A 20,911-nucleotide genomic window follows, 5' to 3' on the forward strand; every position below is an offset into this window, starting at 1 on the left:
ATTGAAAGGATCATACACCATGATCAAGTGATGTTTATTCCAGGAATGCAAGTATTCTTCGGTATAAGCAAACCAGTCAATGTGATACAACATATTAAGAAGCTGATGGATAAAAACCATATGATCATCTCAATAGATGCAGAAAAAAGCTTTTGACAAAATTCAACACCAATTTATGATAAAAACCCTCTAGAAAGTAAGCATAGAGGGACTCTACCTCAACGTAATAAAGGCCCTATATGACAAACCCATAGCCAACATCATTCTCAGTTGTGAAAAACTGAAAGCATTTCCTCTAAGATCAGGAAGAAGACAAGGTTGTCCACTCTCACCACTATTATTCAACATTATTTTGAAAGTTTTAGCCACAGAAATAAGAGAAGAAAAAGAAATAAAAAGAATCCAAATAAGAAAAGAAGTAAAATACACTGTTTGCAGATGACATGATACTATACATAGAGAATCCTAAAGGTGCCACCAGAAAACTAATAGAGCTAATCAATGAATTTGGTAAAGCAGCAGGATACAAAATGAATGGACAGAAATCTCTTGCATTCCTATACACTAATGATGAAAAATCTGAAAGAGAAATTAAGGAAACACTCCCATTTCCCATTGCAACAAAAAGAAAATACCTAGGAATAAACCTACATAGGGAGACAAAAGACCTGTATGCAGAAAGCTGTAAGACACTGATGCAAGAAATTAAACCTGATATAAACAGTTGGAGAGATATACCATGTTCTTGGATTGGAAGAATCAACATTGTGAAAATGACTACACTACCCAAAGCAATCTAGAGATTCAGTCCATCCCTATAAAACTACCAATGGCATTTTTCACAGGACTAGAGAAAAAGATTTCACAATTTGTATGGAAACACAAAAGACCCTGAATAGCCAAAGCAATCTTGAGAAAGAAAAACGGAGCTGGAGGAATCAGGCTCCTGGACTTAAGACTACACTACAAAGCTACAGTAATCAAGATAGTATAGTACTACCACAAAAACAGAAATATAGCTCAATGGAACAGGATTGAAAGCCCAGAGATAAACCCACACACATATGGTCACCTTATCTTTGATAAAGAAGGCAGGAATATACAATGGAGAAAAGATGTCCTCTTCAATAATTGGTGCTGGGAAAACTGTACAGCTACACGTCAAAAAATGAAAACAGAACACTGCCTAACACTATACACAAAAATACACTGTAAATGGATTAAAGACCTAAATATAATGCTAGATACTACAAAACTCTTAGAGGAAACATAGGCAGAATACTCTATAACATAAATCACAGCAAGATCCTTTTTGACCCACCTCCTAGAGAAATGGAAATAAAAACAAAAATACACAAATGGGACCTAATGAAACTTAAAAGCTTTTGCACAGCAAAGGAAACTATAAACAAGACCAAGAGCCAACCCTCAGAATGGGAGAAAATATTTGCACATGAAGCAACTGACCAAGGATTAATCTCCAAAATTTACAAGCAGCTCATGCAGCTTAATATCAAAAAAACAAACAACCCAATCCAAAAATGGACAGAAGACCTAAATAGACATTTCTTCAAAGAAGATATACAGATTTCCAACAAACACATGAAGGTTTGTTCAGCATCACTAATCATAAGAGAAATGCAAATCAAAACTACAATGAGATGTCACCTCACACCAGTCAGAATGGTCGTCATCAAAAAATCTACAAACAATAAATGCTGGAAAGGGCATGGAAAAAGGGAACCCTCTTGCATTGTTGGTGGGAATGTAAATTGATGTAACCACTATGGAGAACGTATGGATGTTCCTTAAAAGACTAAAAATTGAACTGGCATATGACCCCGCAATCCCACTACTGGGCATATACTGTGAGAAACCGTAATTCAAAAAGTGTCATGTACCACAATGTTCATTTTAGGTCTGTTTACAATAGCCAGGACATGGAAGCAACCTAAGTGTCCATCAACAGATGAGTGGATAAAGAAGATGTGGCACATATACAATGGAATATTACTCAGCCATAAGAAGAAATGAAATTGAGTTATTTGTAGTGAGGTGGACGGACCTAGAGTCTCTCACACAGAGTGAAGTAAGTCAGAAAGAGGAAATGAAATACCATATGCTAACACATATATATGGAATCTAAAAAAAAAAAAAATTGTTCTGAAAAACCTAGGGGCAGGACAGCAATAAAGATGCAGATGTAGATAATGGACTTGAGGACATGGGGAGGGGGTATGATAAGTTGGGATGAAGTGAGAGAGTGGTATGGACATATATACACTGCCAAATGTAAAATAAATAGCTAGTGGGAAGCAGCCACATAGCACAGGGAGATCAGCTCGGTGCTATGTGTCCTTCTAGAGGGGTGGGATAGGAAGGATGGTAGGGAGACACAAAAGGGAAGAGATGTGGGGATATATGTATATGTATAGCCGATTCACTTTGTTATAAAGCAGAAACTAACACATCATTGTAAAGCAATTATACTCCAATAAAGATGTTAAAAAAATAAATAAGAATTAAAAAATAAAGTAATTATTGATAGATATGTATTTATTGCCATATTTTTCTTTGTTTTCCAGGCATTTTTGTAGTTCTTTGTTCATTTCTTCTTTTTGTTTTTAGTTTTGTGGTTTGATGGTTTTCTTTTGTAGCATACTGAAGTTTATTTTTGTGTGTGAATCTGTTGTATGTTTTTGATTTTTGGTTACCATGGGGCTTATGTAAAGCGATCCACAACTATATCTACTTGCTTTAAACTGATAGTCATTCAAGTCCAATCACACTCTAAAAGACCTATTTGTTTTCTAGTCCTCAACGTTTTGTGATTTTGATGCCCTATTTTACATCATCATACTTATCCTTTTACTGTTTCTTGCTTTTACAATTATTTTTTAATCTACATACTGGTTTATTTAAGTGATTGTCAATCCTTACTTTAAATTTATCTTTCCTATTGGGCTTTTCCCTTTTTTTTAGATTCTTCTTTTTCATTTCAAGAAGACCCTTCAATATTTCTTTTAGGGCAAGCTTAGTATTTCTAATTCCTTTAGTTTCTGCTTGTCTGAGAAATCTCTATCTCTCCTGTTGTAAATGATAATCTTGCTGGGTAGAGTGTCCTAGGTTGCAGGGGTTGCAAGTGTTTCCTCTCAGGGCTTTGAGTAAATCCTTCCACGCCCTCCTGGCCTGCAAATTTTTTGTAGAGAAATCAACGGATAGCCTTAGTGAGCTGTCCTTGTAAATGACTCTTTGGTTGCTGCTTTTAGAATCCTCTCTTTAACTTTGCCATTGTAATTATTATATGTCTTGATGTGGGTCTATTTGGGTTTATCTTATTTGAGACTTTCTGTGGATCCTGTACTTGTATATATTTTCTTCTTTAGGTTTGAGAACTTTTCTGTCATAATTTCTTCAAATACATTTTCGATCCCCTTCTCTCTCTCTTCTCCTTCTGGAACTCCTATTATGTAGGTTTGCATGTTTTATTTTATCTCATAGGTCTTGTATGTTGCTTTTATTTTTTTCTTATTTGTCTTTTTGTTTGCTGTTCTGATTGAGTGATTTCCATTGCTCTATCTTCCAGATCCCTCCCAGGGGTGGAGGCCCCAACTTTATGCCTTTTTTCTGTTCAACCCAGTCACATGGAAATCTTTCTTGTGGCTTTGGTTGTATAGGAATTCTTCTGGCAGTTTATAGTTAGTTTTCCATGTGAATTGTTTCATATGAAGATGTATTTTTGATGTGTTTGTGGGGGGAGGTGAGCTCCATGTCTTCCTACTCCACCATCTTGTTTTGACCTCTGAAAAAAATATGTTTTAAGAAGGAAGTTTATTTCAGCATCCCTCAATATTTTCCTATTTTTTTCTGTGTCTTCTGCCCCATGTTGCTTCTTAATGACATAAATTTCATATTAAAGTGCATATGTGTATTTATGAATCTCTATGTGTGTGCATGTTCATATATGAATATATCTATGATATTCATAGATATATGATACCTATCTTTATGAAATAGATAAATGATAGATATTCATCCAGATTGTGGAATGGCCCTGAGATTAAGGTTGATAGCACATGGCTAAGAAGAAAGTAGTTAAATCCTAATACTCTATGTTCTAAGAGGGCCCAGATCTTGGTGTAAGGTGATGCTCAAGAGAAACCAGATGGTGTTTTCTGTATTTATCTTCAGGAGACTCTAGTGAAAGTGAAAGTTCTGAGAGAAACATTCTAAGTGGCTAAGTTTAGGGTCTGTTTTCTCCCAGGAGAGCTTGGTTGGTTCCTTAAGGCAAGGGGTTATATTTTAATAGAGGGACTAGTACCTGACCCTGGTCTGGAGATGTCTAAAGCAATCAGGTGTACAGGAATAGCCCACACCTAAGGATTCAAAGAACCAAATTCTGTGTGCCTAGGAATGAGAAGATAGAGTTTCTCCCTTCCCCATTCAAACTTAGAAGTTGGAAATAGGCCTGGAATAGCCTCTTTCATAGCATGGTTGGTGTCACTATTGAGCTGAGGGAGCATGTCAGCCTATCAGTCTCACAGACAATACCACATGAATTGTCAGTAAGACTGAGTGAGACATAGCTTAGCTTGTGGAGGTCCCCCCTGAGGAAAGGACTTTGTTGACATGTCTAAGCATGCCTACCAGAAACATCTATACCTCCTTCTTGATTCTGCTCTATAACATCATCAACATATTCATTCTATGACCTCAGTTTGCTTTAGATAAATTGACTAGTGAATAAATAATTCAAAATAAAATATTCCAACATGATTTCCACCAATAAAAATTCCTGTTATCTGAGGAATATGGGAATTGAAGGCAGTGTAGCAGGAGGAAGAGGGAACTAAACTGATTATTTTTACAACATTGATTGTGTGGCAAGCAGTACACTCAGTACCCTACATGTAATACATCACTTAATCTCTACAACAACACTGTGAAATAATAAAATTCATTAGATAAGAAAAGTGATTTTTGGAGCACAGAACTAATTTTGTCTAAGATCACACAAAGAAGTATTGGCAGAATCAGAAACAACCCTAGGTCTGTCCTCCTCAGGAGTTGAAATGCTTTTTGTTATGACACCTTCAGTAAGGAGATCATTTGCATCAGGGGACCTTTTTATACCTTACATTTTAAGTTTTCTTCTCCATTCATTTATAAAATGATGATTGCTTTTAAAACCTATTCTCATGGTATCTATGTATCCCTAAATTAAAAATGAGTATATTCAAAAGATTTTAAAATTTTGATTATGTACTACCTTAACAAGTCTAGATATGTACATTCTCAATATATCTGTTTATTTATAAAATTTTTAAATATTTTTAATATGAGGTAAACATTCATATAGTATTATGTACAGTTGACCCTTGAACAACGTGGGGTGTTAGGAATGCTGACGTCCTGTGCAGTGGAAAATCCATATATAACTTTACAGTTGGTGCTCTGTATCTGTGGTTTTGCATTCCTGTATTCAACCAACTGTGCATCAGCATAGTACTATAGTATGTGTTTATTGAAAAAAATCCACATACAAGTGGATGAGTAAAGTTCAAGTCCATATTGTTCAAGGGTCAGCTGTACTTTATAAGTATTAACTCGTTTATTTATCACATCACCCATGAGGGTACTATTTTTATTCTTATTTTAAAGATAAGGCACAGAGAAGTAATTTTGCCAAAGTGCCTTATTTAGTAAATGATGAAGATGGGATTTGGACTGAAGTTTTCAGCTTCCAGAGTCACACCCTTAATCACTTTGATACATTATTGCTTCTATATATCCTACTAAGATAATGTTATGAAGTACACAATTGCATTGAGTTGCATGAATATTATACAATGTACACAAAAATAGAAATTAAAAACTGATGAAATACAAACAAATATGAAACTATGTTCTGTTATGTCTTCTAAGCTTGAAAGGATCATCTTTTGCAGCCCAGTTTGGAAAATACTGATTTGTTTTCTAGAAATTTGATCTCATCTTGACTTTAGCAATTGCAGTGCTGCCTTTAGCTATATTTTGAGAAGAGGGTTTTATTACTTTACAAAACAAGCAAGGGAGAGATAGGAGTTTTATTCCCTCAAAAGGTTTTGTTGACTAGACCCTGAAGATCATCTTTGGAATAAGAAATAAAAGAACATATGGAAATTAGTAGCAAACTATCAAAAGAACGATATTTCAGAAGCAGTAAGCAGAGTTTAAAAACCATCTGTTTATTTATTGAATATGTATAATAAACATGCTTTGTAGGTGATCAGTTGGGTTAGCAGGAGTGGTTTTATCTCCATTGTCTGACTGATTAGACCAAGAATACTCTCCTTCTGAAGAAATGCTTTCCTATCAGACATAGAAACTTAAAAAAGTAAAAACACTAATTAAATATTTACATTAAATGCATGAGATTTAGCATAATAGAAACAGAAAAGATTGTTTCAATTAGTTTAGTGAAATTCAAACTCTAATAGGAATTTTTATATAACAAACTACTAGATTTCTGCTATTTGTCCAATTTTTGCTTTTGGCAAAAACATGAGTTTTAGCTTCATTGTACATTTCCCTCCGAGTTTTCCCAGCCACAAGTAGACAGGTAATTCATATGTCTCAGTGGGGGTGTTTTGGAGCATGTTTCATGCACGATTTCGGAGAGAGAGGCAAATGAGATAACCAGGAGAGATCCCAGGAGCTGACTTTTCCTAGGCAGAAGCTCCATTTAAAAAGCATAACATCGTAATAAAAATTAAAAATTCACAAAGTGCATAGAAGAGATGTTTGTGGTTACAGGAAAAGAGACTGAATTTAATCAATCTTTTCCCTAAGAATTCTGTTATTTATTGCAGATATGACAGGGACTTATTTTGGTGGTGGAATTTAGCTAGTGGGCAAATGTCAACATGGAATTGCCAATTTCAATCATCAACCTCGGTCTCAATATCCTTCATCTTGAAAACAGTTTTAAAGAAAGTTGCTAATAAACAAAAGGAAGACTATTCAATTCTAAATACTTTAACTTGATATATTTAAAATATTTAAAATTTACTCTTCAAAGCTTGAGAACATGTCATATTACTCTATCCTTAGAAAAATCACTTTAATATAGCTTGCTTTATTTATAATCATTTCACATTTTCTAAAAATAAGGGTTATTCCATGGAGAGACCATTCTATATAATTTGTGCAATTCTAGTATTTTTTTTAATGAATTTGGAATTTCAGTCTGCCCAACACATTTTCACATATACTTAAGACCACAAAGCTTAACATTAGAATATATTTTCTCTGGGAGTTCTCAGATATTATCTCCTATAAAAGAGAGACATACTAAGAAAAAACAGTTTTTTAAAAGATGTTTTAAATTCAATTATATATGTTATAAATAGTAGATTTACTTTCTTAAGAGAATATAGAATCTACCCTACCCAATTAAATACATCCCCTTGCTAACTGTTTCTATGGCCAAACAACTAGATATTCATATTCTCTAGATAAATGACATATCTTATCAGCAGCAAAATAATGCTAAAGCCAAGATCCCCAAACTTATTGTTTTTTCCATACTTTGAATTGTGAGTTACAACAATTACACTCAATTCAGAAAGATGAACTCTACAAACTATTCAACAATACAAAGTGTTTACTTCACCCAGCCATTGATAACATGTAAATGAGAAAACATTAGAACTTGATCTGATCCTAGGCCTGGATGACAGACAAGGCAACATTTTTTTTTTTAAGCTAGATACCTCATATATATTTTATCTTGAAATATTTTAATGTAATTTTTATTATGCCCTCTTTTTCTTTTTTTTTTTTAACATCTTTATTGGAGTATAATTGTTTTACAATAGTGTGTTAGTTTTTCCTTTACAACAAACTGAATCAGTTATACATATACATATGTTCCCATATCTCTTCCCTCTTGCATCACCCTCTCTCCCACCCTCCCTATCCCACTCCTCTAGGTGGTCACAAAGCACAGAGGTGATCTCCCTGTGCTATGCAGCAGCTTCCCACTAGCTATCTAATTTACATTTGATAGTGTATATATGTCCCTGCCACTCTCTCACTTCGTCACAGCCCACCCTTCCCCCTCCCCATATCCTCAAGTCCATGCTCGAGTAAGTCTGTGTTTTATTCCCGTCCTACCACTAATCTCTTCATGACATTTTTTTCCCTTAGAGTCCATATATATGTGTTAGCATACGGTATTTGTTTTTCTCCTTCTGACTTACTTCACTCTGTATGACAGACTCCAGGTCCATCCACCTCATTATAAATAACTCAGTTTCATTTCTTTTTATGGCTGAGTAATATTCCATTGTATATATGTGCCACATCTTCTTTATCCATTCATCCGATGATGGACACTTAGGTTGCTTCCATGTCCTGGCTATTGTAAATAGAGCTACAATGAACATTTTGGTACATGAGTCTTTCTGAATTATGGTTTTCTCCAAGGCAACATTTTATCTAAAAATGTTTTTACTTAGAATTTCCAGGGATGAAGTATTATACTTCCAAAATGTAAAAACAACTCTAAAAAAATGGGTAGATAGATATGGATCTAAAGCAACTCCAAAATATGGATAGATAGATAGAAGAAAAAAATATATATATATAATGCATAATCTAAATTCTAAATATTGCTTAGGACCTCTTCTATAGACGATGTTAAGAAGAAAATATTTCAAGGATTGGATCCTCTTTTTCAAATAAGGCACATTCTCTTTGACTCTGTTCCATATGTTATTTTGCAAATGCTATTTGTATATTGAAGTATTCAAAATTGAAAAAATCCTAATTGGCTTATTTTAAAGAGTACATTGTCAATTCTTAATACTGTGACATTACACTAGTAGTGCCTTGGGTAGTACAAAAGCCGTCCTTTTTGCATGCCTGGTTGTGTTTCAAAAATGTCTTACATACCTTTGAATTTACTTTATTCTCTTTACAGAAACGTAATGCATTGTTAATATAAAAATTCAACAAATTATATGTTCCATTTAGATTACAAATATTATATATCCAATAAGTGAGATACAGTTTTTAAAACCATTGGAATAATTTTGGAATGCCATGTTGCCTCATCAAATAACTGTACCTTAGTGGAATTACATTTATAACATGGCACACTTATAATAGGACCTGCTCCTATTTCACTATTGTTAAATCTTTTTTCAGATATTATCATTTACCCTTTTCTTACTTTACATTTTATCTTTCTTCTGTCAGACTAGAAGAAAAGAGATAAAATAATACTCTTAAACAAAGCTCCTGTCTATATAAACAATTTAAATTACCCAATCAGCATGTCAGCATTATTCCTGAGGCCTAATTTTGTGTCGTCCTTGGAAAGAAGTGCTGCACGGGACAATAGTACCTTCTCTAAGCCTTATTGCTAGAACCATCCCAAACACAGGATCTCAGAAGAGCCCCATCTGTGAGTCCAAGGGCTTCTGGGGGCATCTGGATGACTCCATAGAGTGAGTAAGTAGTGGTAGAGACTCACAGGGCACCCTGAAGTATACCAGTTAGAACACAGTATGTCTTGCTCTTACAATGTTATCTATCCTGACAGCTCCAGGACATCCAAAAGAAACAAAGAAAATTTTGGAGAAGGCACATCTGAGCACCGGAAACCCAGTGAAGCCAGGGGCCTGGAACAGAGGCATGGCTTACTATGTTGAAAAGCAATATTCCTATGAAAAGCCCTCCTGTCTTTTTTTATCAGGATATTTTAATAACTTCCTTTATTCATAATATAGTTGAGTGACTAAATCACAAGTACGTAGTTCTCTAACTTTTCTCCTTTTTCATCCTTGTAATTAATACTCAACAGTTTTTACTTTAACTTAAGCTTTAGCTCTGAACTCAGGTCAAAGTGGTTTTTCCCCTAAAGCACTTAAATATAATGTGAACAGATAGAAACTGGGCAATTTTAAACATAGTTTAAAAGACTTTCCTATAACTGTCCTGCTTTAATTAACCTTACATATTCCTCTTCTTTGAAAAATATTCCATGATTTTCATTGATGATTTAAGAATTCAAGTGTTGCAGGAATAATTTTAGCCAAAATTATGAAGTAATAATTATTAAAGTATTGAGTACAATACATGCCCAACAAATACACGAGGAGTTTGAATATGAAATGAATTTTATTTTCATTGCATTATGTTCTCTTTTAATAACCATTCACCTTTATCAATTAATTAATTTATTCATTCAGCAAACATTACTGAGTGCTTCTTACATGCAAAACACTAATCTAGATCTGGATAAACATTACATAATAGAACAGAAAAAAAATCATTTTCTTTAAAAAATTTTTTTAATATAATTTTTTTATACAGCAGGTTCTTATTAGTTATCCATTTAATACATATTAGTGTATATATGTAAATCCCAATCTCCCAGTTCATCCCACCACCACCCTCCACCCCCACCGCTCTCCCACCTTGGTGTCCATGGTGTCCATACGTTTGTTCTCTACATCTGTGTCTCAATTTCTGTCCTGCAAATGTTTCATTTGTACCATTTTTCTAGGTTCCACATGTATGCGTTAATATATGATATTTGTTTTTCTCTTTCTGACTTACTTCACTCTGTATGACAGTCTCTAGATCCATCCACGTCTCTACAAATGACCCAATTTAGTTCCTTTTTATGGCTGAGTACTGTTCCATTGTATATATGTATCACAACTTCTTTATCCATTTGTCTGTTGATGGACATTTAGGTTGCTTCCGTGACCTGGCTATTGTAAATAGTGCTTCAATGAACATTTGGGTGCATGTGTCTTTTTGAATTATGGTTTTCTGAGGGTATATGCCCAGTCGTGGGATTGCTGGGTCATATGGTAATTCTATTTTTAGTTTTTTAAGGAACCTCCATACTGTTCTCCATAGTGACTTTATCAACTTACATTCCCACCAACAGTGCAAGAGAGTTCCTTTTTCTCCACACCCTCTCCAGCATTTATTGTTTGTAGATTTTCTGATGATGCCCATTCTAACTGGTGTGAGGTGATACCTCATTGTAGTTTTGATTTGAATTTCTCTAATGATTAATGATGTTGAGCATTCTTTCATGTGTTTGTTGGCAATCTGCATATCTTCTTTGGAGAAATGTCTATTTAGGTCTTCTGCCCATTTTTGGATTGGGTTTTTTGTGTTTTTTTATATTGAGCTGCATGAGCTGCTTATAAATTTTGGAGATTAATCCTTTGTCAGTTGATTCATTTGCAAATATTTTCTCCCATTCTGAGGGTTGTCTTTTCCTCTTGTTTATGGTTTCCTTTGTTGTGCAATAGCTTTTAAGTTTCATTGGGTCCCATTTTTTATTTTTGTTTTTATTTCCATTACTCTAGGAGGTAGATCCAAAAAGATCTTGCTGTGATTTATGTCAAAGAGTGTTCTTCCTACGTTTTCCTCTAAGAGTTTTATACTGTCTGGTCTTACATTTAAGTCTCTAATCCATTTTGATTTTATTTTTGTGTATGGTGTTAGGGAGTGTTGTAATTTCATTCTTTTACATGTAGCTGTCCAGTTTTCCCAGCACCACTTATTGAAGAGGCTGTCTTTTCTCCATCGTATATTGTTGCCTCCTTTAACAAATATAAGGTAACCATATGTGTGTGGGTTCATCTCTGGGATTTCCATCCTGTTCTATTGATCTATATTTCTGTTTTTGTGCCAGTACCATATTGTCTTGATTACTGTAGCTTTGTAGTATAGTCTGAAGTCAGGGAGTCTGATTACTCCAGCTCCATTCTTTTCCCTCAAGACTGCTGTGGCTATTTGGGGTCTTTTGGGTCTCCATACAAAGTTTAAGAATTTTTGTTCTAGTTCTGTAAAAAACGCCATTGGTAATTTGATAGGGATTGCATTGAATCTGTAGATTGCTTTGGGTAGTATAGTCATTTTCACAGTATTGATTCTTCCAATCCAAGAATATGGTTTATCTCTGCATGTTTGTATGAGCTTTAATTTCTTTCATCAGTGTCTTATAGTTTTCTGCATACAGGTCTTTTGTCTCCCTAGGTAGGTTTATTCCTAGGTATTTTATTCTTTTTGTTGCATTGGTAAATGGGAGTGTTTTCTTAATTTCACTTTCAGATTTTTCAACATTAGTGTATAGGAATGCAAGAGATTTCTGTGCATTAATTTTGTATCCTGCAACTTTACCAAATTCATTGATTAGCTCTAGTAGTTTTCTGTTGGCATCTTTAGGATTCTCTATGTATAGTATCATATCATATGCAAACAGTGACAATTTTACTTCTTTTCCAATTTGTACTCCTTTTATTTCTTTGTCTTCTCTGTTTGCCGTGGCAGGACTTCCAAAACTAAGTTGAATAATATGGTGAGAGTGGAACTTCTTCTCTTGTTCTTGATCTTAGAGGAAATGCTTTCAGTTTTTCACCATTGAGAATGATGTTTGCTGTGGGTTTGTTATATGCAGCCTTTATTATGTTGAGGAAGGTTCCCTCTCTGCCCACTTTCTGGAGAGTTTTTATCCTGAATAATTGTTGCATTTTGTCAAAAGATTTTTCTGCATCTATTGAGATTATGATATGGTTTTTATTCTTCAGTTTGTTAACATGGTGTATCACCTTGACTGATTTGCATATATTGAAGAATCCTTGCATCCCTGAGATAAATCCCACTTGATCATGGTGTATGATCCTTTTAATGTGTTATTGGATTCTGTTTGCTAGTATTCTGTTGAGGATTTTTGCATCTATATTCATCAGTAATATTGGTCTGTAATTTTCTATTTTTGTAGTATCTTTGTCTGGTTTTGGTATCAGGGTGATGGTGCCTCATAGAATGAGTTTGGGAGTGTTCCTTCCTCTGCAGTTTTTTGGAAGAGTTTGAGAAGTATGGGTGTTAGTTCTTCTCTAAATGTTTGATAGAATTCACCTGTGAAGCCATCTGTTCCTGGACTTTTGTTTGTTGGAAGATTTTAAATCACAGTTTCAATTCATTACTTGTGATTGGTCTGTTCATATTTTCTATTTCTTCCTGGTTCAGTCTTGCAAGGTTATACCTTTGTAAGAATTTGTCCATTTCTTCCAGGTTGTTCAATTTATTGGCATAGAGTTGCTTGTAGTAGTCTATTAGGATGCTTTGTATTTCTGCAGTGTCTGTTGTAAGTTTTCATTTTTCATTTCTAATTTTATTGATGTGAATCCTCTCCCTCTTTCTCTTGATGATTTTGGCTAATGGTTTATCAATTTTCTTTATCTTCTCAAAGAACCAGCTTTTAGTTTTATTGATCTTTGCTATTGTTTTCTTTGTTTCTATTTCATTTATTTCTGCTCTCATCTTTATGATTTCTTTTCTTCTGCTAACTTCTGGTTTTGTATGTTCTTTCTCTAATTCCTTTAGGTGTAAGGTTAGATTGTTTGAGCTTTTTTTGTTTCTTGAGGTAGGATTGTATTGCTATGAACTTCCCTCTTAGAACTGCTTTTGCTGCATCTCATACGTTTTGGATCATCTTGTTTTTATTGTTATTTGCTTCTAGGTATTTTTTGATTTCCTCTTTGATTTCTTCAGTGATCTCTTGTTTATTTAGTAACATATTGGGTAGCCTCCATATGTTTGCGTTTTTTACATTCTTTTCCCTGCAATTTATTTCTAATCTCATAGCATTGTGGTCAGAAAAGATGCTTGAAATGATTTCAGTTTTCTTACATTTACTGAGGCTTGATTTGTGACAACAATATTTGATCTATCCTGGAGAATGTTCAGTGTGCACTTGAGAAGAAAGTGTAGTCTACTGTTTTTGGATGGAATATCCTATAAATATCAATTAAATCTATCTGGTCTATTGTGCCACTTAAAACTTGTGTTTCCTTATTAATTTTCTGTTTGGATGATCTGTCCATTGGTGTAAGTGAGTTGTTAAATTCCCCCACTATTATTGTGTTACTGTTGACTTCCTCTTTTACAGCTGTTAACATTTGCCTTATGTATTGAGGTGCTCCTCTTTTGGGTGCATATACATTTATAATTGTTGTATCTTCTTCTTGGATTGATCCCTTGATCATTATGTAGTGTCCTTCCTTGTCTCTTGTAACATTCTTTATTTTAAAGTCTTTTTTATCTGATACAAGTATCACTACTACAGCTTTCTTTTGATTACCATTTGCATCGAATATCTTTTTCCATCCCCTCACTTTCAGTCTGTATGTGTCCCTATGTCTGAAGTGGGTCTCCTGTATATGGCATATATATGGGTTTTGTTTTTGTATCCATTCAGTGAGCCTGTGTCTTTTGGTTGGAGCATTTAATCCATTCACGTTTAAGGTAATTATCAATATGTATGTTCCTATTTCCATTGTCTTAATTGTTTTGGGTTTGTTTTTGTAGGTCCTTTTCTTCTCCTTTGTTTTCCACTTAGAGAAGTTCCTTTATTTTTTTGTAGAGCTGGTTTGTTGATGTTGAATTCTCTTAGCTTTTGCTTGTCTGTAAAGCTTTTGATTTGCCCATCGAATGTGAGTCAGATTCTTGCTGGGTAGAATAATCTTGGTTGTAGGTTCTTCCCTTTCATCACTTTAAATATGTCATGCCACTACCTTCTGGCTTGTAGAGTTTCTGCTGAGAAATCCGCTGTTAACTTTATGGGAGTTCCCTTGTATTTTATTTGTCATTTTTCCCTTGCTGCTTTCAATAATTTTTCTTTGTCTTTAATTTTGGCCAGTTTGATTACTGTGTGTCTCAGCATGTTTCTCCTTGGGTTTATCCCATATGGACTCTCTGCAATTCCTGGACTTGGGTGGCCATTTCCTTTCCCATGTTAGGGAAGTTTTTGAGTATAATCTCTTCGAATATTTTCTTGGTCCTTTCTCTCTCTCTTCTCTTTCTGGGACCCCTATAATATGAATGTTTTTGCCTTTAATGTTATCCCAAAGGTCTCTAAGGCTGTATTCATTTGTTTTCATTCTTTTTTCTTTATTCTGTTCTGCAGCAGTGAATTCCACCATTCTGTCTTCCAGTGTACTTATCTGTTCTTCTGCCTCAGTTATTCTGCTATTGGTTCCTTCTAGTGTATTTTTCATTCCAGTTATTGTATTGTTCATCTCTGTTTGTTTGTTCTTTACTTCTTCTAGGTCTTTGTAAAACATTTCTTGCATCTTCTTGATCTTTGCCTCCATTCTTTTTCCGAGGTTCTGGATCATCTTCACTATCATTTTTGTGAATTCTTTTTCTGGAAGGTTGCCTATCTCCACTTCATTTACTTGTTTTTCTGGGATTTTATCTTGTTCCTTCATCTCGTACGTAGCCCTCTGCCTTTTCACCTTGTTTATCTTTCTGTGAATGTGATTTTTGTTCCACAGTCTGCAGGATTGTAGTTCTTCTTGCTTCTGCTGTCTGCCCTCTGGTGGATGAGGCTATCTTAGAGGCTTGTGCAGGTTTCCTGATGGGGGGGACTCATGGTGGGTAGAGCTGGCTGTTGCTCTGGTAGGCAGAGTTCAGTAAAACTTTAATCCACTTGTCTGCTGATGGGTGGGGCTGGCTTGCCTCCCTGTTGGTTGTTTGGCCTGAGGCAACCCAACACTGGAGTCTACCTGGGCTCTTTGGTGAGTCTAATGGCAGACTCTGGGAGGGCTCACTCCAAGGAGTACTTCCCAGAACTTCTGCTGCCAATATCTTTGTCCTCACGGTGAGAAACAGACACTCCCTGCCTCTGCAGCAGACCCTCCAACACTAGCAGGTAGGTCTGGTTCAGTCTCCTATGGGGTCACTGCTCCTTCCACTGGGTCTTATGCACACACTACTTTGTGTGTGCCCTCCAAGAGTGGAGTCTCTGTTTCCCCCTGTCCTGTTGAAGTGCTGTGATCAAATCCTGCTAGCCTTCAAAGTTTGATTCTCTAGAATTTCCTCCTCCTTTTGCCGGACCCCCCAGGTTCAGAAGCCTGACGTGGGGCTCAGAACCTTCACTCCAGTGGGTGGACTTCTGTGGTATAAGTGCTCTCCAGTGCCCCACCCAGCGTTATGGGATTTGATTTTATTGTGATTGCGCCCATCCTACCATCTCATTGTGACTTCTCCTTTGTCTTTGGATGTGGTGATCTTTTTTGGTGAGTTCCAGTGTCTTCCTGTTGATGATGGTTCAGCAGTTAGTTGTGATTCTGGTGCTCTCACAAGAGGGAGTCCATATTCACTTTCATGAAGACTCCTTTGGCCTCCCTCACCCACACCCAAAGGCTTCTGAACTACTAACCAAGTGCAAGTGTGCTTCCTACATTGAACTCCATATATGCCTTCTCCTATCTGTATAGGCCTCATTGCTGTCTGCTTTCTTTCCTTGTCTTAAAGCTTACCTATCCTGGAAAACCTCTGGTCTGGTGTTTTTTGTTTGTTTGGTTGGTTGGTTGGGTTTTTTTTGATCTGGTATGTTAATGAGCCACCTTCCTAGCACCATATATTCATTTCAACCTCACTCTACTGGAGATATCTCCACTGCAATTGTAGCTTAATCTTGAGGAGTGGTACCTGTCATGCTGTACTGTACAGTTCAATTATGAGAGGGCAATGTAACACAAAACTACTAAGGAGATGGTTCTGTTCTGCAGAGGCCTTATAGTTGCGCTCATATATTATTTAACTCTGTCTGAAGGCTAAGGTCTGTCTTTCCTGGGTCACTGACACTTTAGAAAGAAACAGGTCAGTTTTCTACATTTGCATTCTGTTGTCATTTCCCCCCTATATTTCTGATCAATAATTTACATAATAATAAACATTTGAAGTGTTTAGAAAATGAATTTTTATGAAGGTGTATTTCCAAGTAGCCATCACCATAATCAAGATCTAAAACAGGTACCTCCCCCCAAAACGTTCTCTTCTGTCATTTACAAGACAATCTTCTTGCAAGATTTTGACCTATGCAACCTCTGATTTATTTATTTTTTGGTCATTATTTATCTTTTCTAGGGTTTTATAAAAATAGAATCACCTGATATGTACTGTTGTATGACTGGCTTCTTTCACTAAGTATGTTTTTGAGATTCATTGCTATTATATCTATTAATAGTATGTTTCTTTGTATCACTAAGTAGTATTGCATTTTACAGATATATTTCAATGTATGTATCATTTCACCTATTGATGAACATTTGGGTTAGTTCCAGTTTGGGGTTATCAAAATAAAGCTGCTGTGTCATTCCTATTTAAGTTTCTGTTTGGATATATAGTTTAGTTTCTCTTGGCAAACATCTAAGATTGGAGCTGCTAGGCAGTATATAATCAGTGTGTAGCTAAATAATATACACTGCTAAATTGCCTTCCAAAGTACTTGTACATTTTACCTTCCCAAAAGAAGTGTATGAGAGTTCCACTTTGCTCCATTTTCAGACCATCAATTTGTATTGCAAATATTTATTAATTTTAGTTGTTCTAACTTCAATGTAGTATCTCACTATAGTTTTACTTTTTATTTCCTTGATAACTTAAGATTTTTTAAACTCATCTTGTGTTTATTGACCACACAAATCTCCTTTCATGAAGTTTCTGTTCAAATCTTTGGTCCATTTTTTATTGGATTTCTTGATTTCTTACTATTGAAGGTGTATACTCATTCTAAATATGTCCATTGTTAGATATATGCATTATAAATGTATTCCCCCAGTCTGTATTTGTCTTTTCATTTTTAGTGGTCTAATTTTAAAGCAGAAGATAATTTATGTATTTTTTGAAAAAATGTGTGTTTTGTGTACTATGTAACAAATCCTTGCCTGATCAAAGTTTGCAGATACATCCTCCCTTGTTTTTGTAGCAGTTATAACATTTTAGCTTTTAAGTAAAGTCTGGGGTACATTTCAAATTAATTATTGCTATAAGGTGAGGTAGTAGTAAAGTTCATTTATTCCTCTATTTGGTATAATTTAATTGTTTCTGCACCATTTGTTCAAAAGACTATCCTTCCCCACTTAATTTCCTCGGCACCTTGTCGAAAACTAATTGACTATTTATGTGTGGGTATGAGTATGGATTCTTTATTCTGCACCATCGATCTACATGTCTACATGCATGTCTGCATCCTGATCACTGCAGCTCTATGAAAAGTCTTGAAATCAAGAGGTACAAGTCCACCAAATTTTTAAATCTTTCTTTGCATTTTCATATAAATTCTAGAACCAGCTTGTTACCTTTTACCAGGGTGAGAACGTTTTTAATTAATTATTTAATGTATTGTAGTTGATACAGGGACTTTCATGGGTTTCTATGTCAGTTTTTTAAATGTATGTCTTACAAGGAATTTGTCTATTTCACTAACACTTCAAATACATCAGTTCCATTGGCATAAAATTGTCTACACTATTCATTTATGTCTGAGGCTTCTCTGATGATGGTCCCTCTTTCAATCGTGCCATTGGGAAATAGTGTTTTCTCTTTTAAAATCAATCCATTTATTTTTTATCTTATTTATTTTATATTTAGTTTTAAATTTTTATTTTATTTACCTTGTCTGTCAAGCTAGTAGAGATTTACTGAAATTTTCTAGGAAGCTGATTTTGGTCTAATTATTTTTATCCAATGTTTACAAGTTTTCTATTTAATTGATTTCTACTCCTGTAATTGTTATCTGCTTACTTCTCCTTGAGTTTGAATTGCTCTTCTATTTCTACCTTCTAAAGTTGGAAAGTTAGATCATGGATTTGAGAAATTTTTTCTTTTCTAATATAAGCATTTAAAATGGACTAATTTTACTCTGCAGACTGCTTTTGTTGCAGCTAAAAATGTTTGATATTTTTCATTTTTGTTCATTTTGAATATTTTTCAATGTATTTTGTGATTTTATTATTCAAGTTTATGTTGTTTTATTTCCAAATACTTGGAAATTTGTGTGTTTTCCTATTGATTTTTAATTTCATTTCACAATAGGGATGTTAAAGATTTGATATGACACACTTTTACATTTATAAAGACCTGTATTATGAACCAGCAAATGGTTAATCTTGGTGAATGTGCATGTGAAAAGAATGCATATTTTGTAGTTATTTGTTGGGTTGCTCTAAATGTTGCCTAGGTCAATTCCGTTGATAACATTATATCTTCTATATCTCTACTAATTTCTCTTTTACTAATTTCCTATTAATTAATGATAGTGTAATTCTGAAATTTCCAACTATAATTATAAAGTGGTCTCTTCCTCTTTTCACCTGTCAATATTTTCATGGACTTTGAAACTCTGGTATTGAATGAATACTCATTTTGTATTTGTATATTATTATTATTGCTTAGTTTGTCCCTTTATCATTATGAATTTTCCCTATTTATACCTGATGCTATATATTGTTCTGAAATCTAATTGCTCTCACTTTAATACAGTCACTAGATTTTTAAATAATTTCTCATTGTATGCTATGTATTTTCCATTATTTTACCTTTTATATGTATTTACATTTAAATTGAATATATATAATATATATTTCTCCCTTGCTCTTTTATTTTCCAGTTTTATTATCTCTACCTATTTATTGGAATGTTTAGATCATTTATATTTATTGTTGTTACCAGTGAAATGAGCTTTAGATATAATAATTTGCTATATGATTTTTGATTGAATTTTTCATTTGTTCTTATAGCTTCTTGTCCTTACTAATTTCTTTTTGATTAATAATATTTATCATTCAAATTTCTCTTCAGTGTTAGCTTACTAGCTATCTCTCTTTTTTCCTTTATGTTAACTCTGGAGTATTGATATGCACTTTTAAGTATCACAATCTACCATAAAATGATATTACATTCTTTCACATTATATGTAAATCTTTATAAAAGTATGCTTCTATTTCTTTCCTCCTTTCTTTTGTTTTATTACTATACACAATTTTCTTCTACATGTTATAAAATCTGCAGTAGTCAAATGGCCTTTTAAGAAATTGAAAAGTAATACAAATTTTAATATTGCCCACACATTTATTATTTTTTGTGCTTTGTCCCTTTGTATTAATGCAATTTTTAAGTTATATCATTTTTTTTGTCTTAATGATTTCTCTTTGTATTTAATTCAATACAAAAATATGAGTGATACATAAACTTTGCTTTTTCCCTGCAAAAGTCTTAATTTTACTTTAACTTCTAAAAGATATTTTCTCTGAATATAGAAATCCAAATTGAGAGTTTTTTTTTTTTAATTAGTACTCCAAGGACACTATTTCTTTATTTTCTAGCTAACATAGTATTTGAAAAGATGTGTGTGATTTCCTAATGTTTCTGTAAGTAATATACCTTTTTTCTTGAGATATTTTATTTTTATCACTCTGTTTCAGTAATTTAATTATGTTGTTTATTAGAATTATTTACTTTATGTTAATATTTATTGGGTTACATTGAGTTTCTTGGATATATGAGTTTAGAGTTACTTTGAATTTTGCAAGTTTTATATTATTTATTTCTTCACAAATTTTTTTCTGACACCTCTTTATTCTAACATCCCAATTCCTTTATGCTTAAGTTGTTTAGTATATTACCATAAACCAGTGAGAATTTGTTCTTTTTTTTCTTAATTATATTTTTGGATAGTTTATATTACTGAGATTTTAGGTTCACCAATATCTTATTCTGCAGTGTCTAGTTTAAATTAATCCTAGCTACTAATTTTTCCATATTTATTTTTTCTCTTTTTATACTTCTTTTCATATCTTTCATTTCTCATCATTCTTATCTTTTCTAGTAAATCATTGATCATATTAAGCTTATTCACAAGAACTTCTTTAACATAATTTTCCATCTTTGTTATTCCTAAATCTAAACTGAATTTTCTCCAGTTCTGTTTCACTTTTTTTTCATATTTCGTAATTTTTGTTTGGATACTGAACATAGTAATTTTATAATGTTGAGTGTTGAATTTTTGTATTAGTTTAAAAAAGGTTGGGCTTTGATCTGCTTATAT

Source organism: Kogia breviceps, chromosome 13 (assembly GCF_026419965.1).
Source record: "Kogia breviceps isolate mKogBre1 chromosome 13, mKogBre1 haplotype 1, whole genome shotgun sequence".
NCBI lineage: Eukaryota > Metazoa > Chordata > Mammalia > Artiodactyla > Physeteridae > Kogia > Kogia breviceps.